The sequence below is a fragment of the Sinocyclocheilus grahami genome, unplaced genomic scaffold, assembly GCF_001515645.1.
Source record: "Sinocyclocheilus grahami isolate Dianchi unplaced genomic scaffold, SAMN03320097.WGS_v1.1 scaffold152.1, whole genome shotgun sequence".
Taxonomy (NCBI): Eukaryota; Metazoa; Chordata; class Actinopteri; order Cypriniformes; family Cyprinidae; genus Sinocyclocheilus; species Sinocyclocheilus grahami.
Window position 1 is genome coordinate 1,305,480 of NW_015505331.1, and position 7,476 is coordinate 1,312,955.

General features: G+C 36.1%; 1 protein-coding gene and 1 long non-coding RNA gene across 5 annotated transcripts in view; both read right to left on the bottom strand.

The window, feature by feature from the left end:
- The window catches only part of LOC107592308 (EMI domain-containing protein 1-like), an 85,649-nt gene that overhangs the window by 36,278 nt on the left and 41,895 nt on the right, over window positions 1-7,476 (bottom strand). The gene's annotated exons all lie outside the window — the stretch shown is intronic.
- LOC107592311 (uncharacterized) overlaps window positions 1-7,476 on the bottom strand; it is a 23,876-nt gene that overhangs the window by 654 nt on the left and 15,746 nt on the right. The window lies entirely within an intron of this gene.

Here is a 7,476-nt window from a genome sequence, read left to right on the forward strand (position 1 = left end):
CTTGTGGTGTTCGGCCAATCACAATGCACTGGGTCAGCTGGCCAATCAGAGCAGACTGCGCTTGTCAAAGGAGGGGGCTTTGTTGAAAACGACGTGTTTGAGAGAGGCGGGGCATAGAGGACCTACAATAATGTACAGTATTTGAAAAAGAATGTGTTTTTTGAACATTAAAGCATGTCAACATATTCTGTTACACCAAATACACAAAATAATGATCTTTAAAATAGCATCATATGACCCCTTTAAGTCATGCTCGCTCTCTTTTCACAAGATCCGCATCCGCCCTATAGAATGTCGAGTCTACAGGGAGTTGCTTGTGCTGAGAAAGTAGTCTCCGTGTTTTAAGACAGAGTGGGGAAAGGAACTCATGTCTCTCTCTCTCTTTCTGTTCCACACAGACTACATTGTTTCTGAGCTATTCAAAATAAGGTCCATAGCTCAAAGTCGAAAGTAACTGCTGATGTTCATATGCAATCTTGAGCAGTATGGACATTAACCTACATATTCATGAGAGTCTGACTCAACAATAGACCCAATTGACATTCATTGTATTGACAAAAATCTATTTATTTTGTGTTCCACAGAGGAAAGAAAGAATGTAATACAGTTTTGGAATGACATGAGTGAGTAAATGACGACAGAATATTCATTTTTGGGTGAACTATATGTGTGCCTGTCATAAGCATCCAGATGTGCACTTGCAAACAGCCCTTAATCTTTTACAGGGAAATAACTCTAATATCTCCCTTTTCTCACTCTTTGCTATACATTTACCCTAGTTAGCAGTAGCAACTTTACACACTAAGAGTAAATAGTGCTTTTGAATGGTTTTGATTTAGCAATTTGCGTCACTTTTTCATTTCACTCCTGGAGTGAAGGCTTTAAGGCAGTGTTGCTGGGACTGTTTCTAAGAAAATGTAAACCTTAAAAGTGTTTCACACTAATCCTGTAGCAACAGCAAATCTCTCTGGCACACATGTTCAACAAAGTGGACTTCATTTTTAATTAACTAACAACTGTGACTATGACGCAATGAAGACTGTAAATCAGGCTCAAGACTCAAAAGGCTTTGTTTTCTTTCTGAGTGCATGACCTTGTTATTCTGATTTTGTTTCTCTTTCTTTTCCATACTAAAAAAAATTAGCTCTCTTCCAGTATCTCCAATGAAAACTACAGTAAGAATTGCAATAAAAAAATTAATATGCTACATTTTATTTTTAATATTTAATTTTGATTTAGCTGTAATTATTTTCTATAATTAGAAAAAGTGGTTAGTAGGGCTGTGCAATATATCGAAATATTGCAAATGTACATATCTCAATATGCATATCGCTACAGCTTGCAATATTTGGGGCCATGAACAAAAGACAAAGAGAAAATCACTCACTGCTCTTACCTAAATAACTTTTGTAGCTTAAATAAGAATCAATGCATATTGAATTCAAAGAGTAAATACTACGCAGTGTTTTATTTTTCCTTTTTATTATTCAGTTCCTAAACTCATTTTAAAACGATTACACTAATGTTAAAATGAAATTTTTATGTAATGCTTGAGTAAAACACTACCGTTCACTTTCAGAAGTTGTTGTAGGGGTGCTTTCTTATTAGAATCAGAATCAGAATGAGCTTTATTCACCACTTAAGTGTGCGCAAACACAAGGAATTTGTTGTGGTTTTACAGGAACTATTGGTACATACATACATACATACAAATAACCATATAATTTTTTGACACAAGATAGTTATAGAAGTTCACAGAACTGACTCGGCAACAGCTGAGTAAAACGGTTTCATCTGAGCATGTTGCACCTTAAGCATTATCGTATCGCATGTCGAATATCACATTATTTAATGAGTTATCGCATATCGCATTTTTCTTCAATATCGCACAGCCCTAGTGGTTAGTGTTCACCTGTGGAATGCCATTTATATTCCAATTCAATTCTTGAATTTGAACTGCACTTGAATTGTGGTCACAAACAGTATGTAGAACTACAAATTTAAACAAATAAAATCCATTGAAATTCTAATAAATTTATACACTATCTGGGTGTTTTCCAAATGGTTGCTAAAGTGCTCTGGGATGTTTCAAAATGATCCTTGCCTGCTTGTTTTAGTAAACACCACTAATAAATGGTGTCTAAAAAGCGGTTTCCCGAATAACAGTGTTAGGTTATGAAACCACTTAAGCCTCTTCTCTCAAAAAGATTCTAAAAGAGGAGGCTGCCGGCCATCTGCTTTGATATCCTCTGGCCTCTGTGTGGAAACACATTTTAAAGGGTACAAGATGGAAACACTTTTCTACAGGAGACAAACAGTCATGTGGTGTCTGTGGAAGATCTAAAATAAGCCCCGTGAGCATGTGTAACCATGTAGGCCACAGACCAGCCGTACTGTAAGCTCCTGAGACGTTCCACACCGCAGAACCGCCTCTTGGTTCTTTGACAGACACTTCCTCCCACACTAAAAAACAGATGTTAAACAGAAAGAAGGCTGGCCCACTTGTCCTTCTTTATTAGGCAGAAACACAAAACATACAGATCTTCCTCCCATCATAAAATGCAAACCCCTTTCATGTCTTTGTCTCATGACCTCAGCTGACCTCGTGCCAGACGTGTGCCCATGTTACTTGTCTCACACAGTTTCCTTAAACTCTTTCACTTCTGCAATTCAGTAGCCGACACCCCCTCTCCTTCCAATTGTCTCCTAAAAGAAACAACAGTGGGCGCTACCAAAAAAAGGTTCTGTCTGAACCACAATGTTGTTTGTGAGGGAGACAGGCAGGCAGGAATCATCTCAGTTACCCACACCAACCACTCCAAACTCTCCGCAGTCATTAAAAACCTCTCAGCTCAGCGGACACGCCACCGCAAGAGATTCACAAAACAAGCACAGGAAAACAACGCCTGCCATATATTGGACCTCACAAAATCAGCTACTCAGCATGCAAGAAATTAACACAGACATCAAGGACAGAGCCTTAAAAAAGTAAATGAGAGCCTAAAAGAAGCACATACCACCAATACAGACCTTAAATGAGAAGGAGCTGCAGTTGTCCTATTGTGCCAGAAATATTCATTTAATACACATTTAAGTTGCTTGACAACCAAAAACAGCCTAAAGTTTTATGAACCTAAGAACAGTTTTATGAACAGGCTTATGAACTATTACGTGGTAGAATAATTGTTTATTCTAGTAATGAGAGCCTAAAAGAAGCACATACCACCAATACAGACCTTAAATGAGAAGAAGGAGCTGCAGTTGTCCTATTGTGCCAGAAATATTCATTTAATACACATTTAAGTTGCTTGACAACCAAAAACAGCCTAAAGTTTTATGAACCTAAGAACAGTTTTATGAACAGGCTTATGAACTATTACGTGGTAGAATAATTGTTTATTCTAGGGCTGAACTGATATTAAAATTCTGGCTGATACTGATCAGTTATTTTCTTCATTTTATAACCAATAAACAGGTAAGTGAAGAATATTAAAATTATATTAGAAGTTAAAAATAAATTAAAAGTAAACACTACAAAATATCATAACATTATAATGAACAGCATGAAAAATGGTTATTCCTTTTGAGACTTCTAAAGATTCATTTTAATAGTGCTATTCAATTATTCATGTTTTTACAGATTAACTTTAGCTTTGACTGCATAGATAATCTAAACGTAAAAATAATCTTGCACAATATCCAAAACACGCAGATATATCCAACACTGAATGATACTGATAAAAATAAATAAACAAATAAATGGCGACAAGGAAAATATGATAAAAGGCACCTATTTTCAATAAACGGTGACATTTATTAATATTAATAACTGGAATAACATAGGAATGCACAATATATTGATGCCATATATTAGTTATATAAAAAGCAATAAGCCACGCAAGGTGGTGTGTTATAGTGATTTAACCACAGCTAAGGGACATAACCTCAAGTGGTTTATTGTTCTAATTAAGGAAGAGAAAAGAAGAGATTTTGTGGTTTGTGAGAAGATCAAGGTCAGAAGTACTATTCCAAATGTGGCACATCCTTCTGAACCACTAGCCAAAACAGATGACACAGACTCAGATCTTCTGAGGAACCTGCTTGTTCCACAAGAAAAAAAAAAGATCTTAACCAAAACGATTGCACTAAATCTAGAGCCTGTGTTGTTAAATTCTGCAGAGGTTTTATTGAGTTCGCTCACAGTGAGTTCAGACCAAATTCACAAAGTATTTTTGGCCACCAGCTGCATTGTAAGTACAGCATGACTTTTAATAAGACCTGCAGGCCATATGAGCGCAGCAAAGATGTTCAAATCTCATCCTACCTTTAACCCCCCAAAAATAACAAAAACATTTTGAGGTCCACTACAAAAACAGTGTTTTCCTGCCAACGCCATAACTACTGCGTCAAGTCCAGGAACTATATCATTATAACATTACAGTTCTCCCTGCCAGCACAAAACGCATGTTCCAATATTCCTCGCAGCATCTCCTGTCTTAATCACAGATCATAAACCTGCATTAATGTGCTTATGAATATATGCTCACTCATCAAACACTTCCTCTGCCTCATTTCACTCTTCGAAAGAATACCTTTGCTTTAGGCCATGGAGCAGCATATGATCCAATTTTTGGCATCTAACTCTACAAAACCTGTCTCACAATTTGAGATAATTTCCTTTACAAAAAAAAGTTGGATTCACATGATGGAATTTCGACAATCTGCTTTGGAAGTGTTTGGAAAATCTGACTTTTACTCAGCAAGTTTATGCTACAAAAGGCCTAAATGGGACTGAAAGGAGTGTTTTGGGTTAGTCTGCCAGAGGTCAAAAGGTATTTTAAAGCAAAGATAAAATAGCTGACCTTGAGAGTGAAAAGACTCTTAAAACGCAATCCCTGTAGAAATGTAGAATTCCACAGTCATTCGAAATAAGATGAGAAAACTGTCTAGAAGATTTGGAAAGCATGTGGTTATTAGTCCCTCTGGATAATGATGGTGTGCAGACAGTATAAACACCACAGTCTTTTTTACTAAAAAAAAAAAAAGCATATGCAACTTAACAGCAATAGTAATACAAAAAACTTTGAAACAGAACAGACATATACACTGAGTGTAGCCCCAATACTGATACTGTACAGACAACACGCCAGCCATCTTGCAAACAGAAGATGCTCTTTGTTGTGGTGGCAGCTGAGACTAAAAAGGATGAATGTTTTTGAAAGCATTAAAAAATTGGGGCTTATATAATCTAATGACATGTGCTGTAATTGTGCTTCAGAACACATGTAACTTCTTTTCTGAGATGTCAGTTATTCCGAAGACCTCTTTTTGCAAACAGATTAGAATTTCACTCAACATGAGGTTAAGATCAGTATTACTGTCCAAATGTGATACAGAGTTTTTGCAGTTTGGAAATGTTAGCATGATTTGATCATTAGGAAGGACTAACAATAACTGACAAATCATTCTCACTTTGCCTCTTCGCTTTTTATTATTTTTCATAAAACGGAAACATACCCAGTCAAGAATCACTATCACTCCATTTAAAATAACTTCTTAAAAAGGACCTTTCACTATGTAATGCTTTAAATGCCAAAGCTAACTTCCACTATGTGCACGAGAAGATTTGTTCCCCACGCACCCAGTCAGCCAAAGGCATTTAGTGTGTATAGGCATGTGTGCGTGCCAGTGTGTATATAATTAGTTTCAAAGTCAGAGTTAAAGAGAGTTTAAGTGGTCGGTGAACTTCAGGGTGGGCATAGACGATTACTGGAGCAGTTGCAGTGTCCTTTGTGGTTGCGGCTGCCCATAGTAAGTCACATGAGCAATCATACCTCACTGTTTCCTCGTGTTTAAGTCAGTAAAAACCCAATTAAAACACTCACATACAAAGCCAAGACATTACAGAGCTTGAAACAAAGAGCTGCAGCTGCAGCTTCTTTTATAATCGGGTCCTGAATGGATTTCGGAATACTGTACATTCTGTGCATTTCTCTGGATTAGAGACGTCTTATTTCCAGAGGTCAAAGGTCACAGTGAAAGCTTTACACAATGGGAATTGTTTGCCGAGTGTGATGTCTGAAGTCATTTTCTAATTATGTTTAATGTGTTTGACAGAAAAAGCATTAATCACGACAGTAAATTGTGAGGAATGGGTGACTTCACACTGACTGATATTTTTTATTAGTTAGTTAACTAATTCAGCAGATGGTTTTCAAGCGACTTTAATAAAAGGACTAATTGTACCATGACCATGATGTCCAAAAGTTGATGTAGCCAATTGTAGGATCAAATTTTGACCTCTTCCTATCATCTTATTTGAAAGTAAACCTGTGATCTTTGTGTTAAGCACAGAATCTTAACCAAAGAGCAACAATCATCCAGGTTAAACTTTTAACATCCCTAGTGGCTAGTTAATGTGAAATGTCAAAACAAAGACTCTCAGAACCACATCCTGTGAATTGGCACACACATACGCACACACTCACACACACAGGCATTCTTACAGAGCTTGATCCTTGCGTGCAGGAATTCTGACACCTCATCTGAACCGTGTGCTTGAGTTTCCAGTCTAACACTAAAATAACACCTGGTGAGAGCTTGATGAGCAGACACCTGTATAGATGGAGTATAGAAGCGTATTAAACGCATACTACAGAATGCAACACTCAAAAAAAACCTATATAACAATTTTAAGAATTAAATATAAGCTATAAAACATGTAAATAATATGCAGTTTGCAGCATTTTTCATTGGTGTTGCATGACCTCAGTATGTTTTATCTAGTAATTGTTATCCAATAATCATCTCAGAAATAAAATCAATATTTTGCATTTTAATTGCTTAAAAAAAGTCTGAGGTTATGGCAGTCTTGTCAAATAATTCATAAAGAAGAAGAAGAAGAAGAAGAAATGTTTTAGTTATTATTGTAGAGGAACCATGCCATGTTCCCAGGGAAAATACTAACACATTAAATGTATAACAAAAATGCAATGCAAGATGCTTTAGATAAAAGTATCTGCCAAATGCAATGAATGTAAATTTGTCACACTGTACATGGACGGTAAAGCATGTTGCATTGCACATGCAGAGTGCTCTAATTTCTTTAATGCGCAATTTGGCAAATATAGCAGTCATCTGGGTATTCTGTGCATACAGAAAATATGCACAGTACAAATACATCATACTGCAAGGCATGGCAGTAAGCCATGAATGCTTACCCTATTTCACAGTACAAAATTAGAGACCACAGAGCATTTTAGCTACTTTCAGGGACATTTTCTTAATATTTTTATTGTAAGTAACAAGTTACCATGACACCCTGACGTAACATCATAAACTAGCCAAACAACAAAAAAAACTTATTTTTTAAGAGTTTTAATAATAAATAAACTTTACTATGAAAATAAAAACATACATGATCATTTTACGGTTAATGTTTACAACCTGAAAAAAAATTAAAAAAAAAAAAAAAAA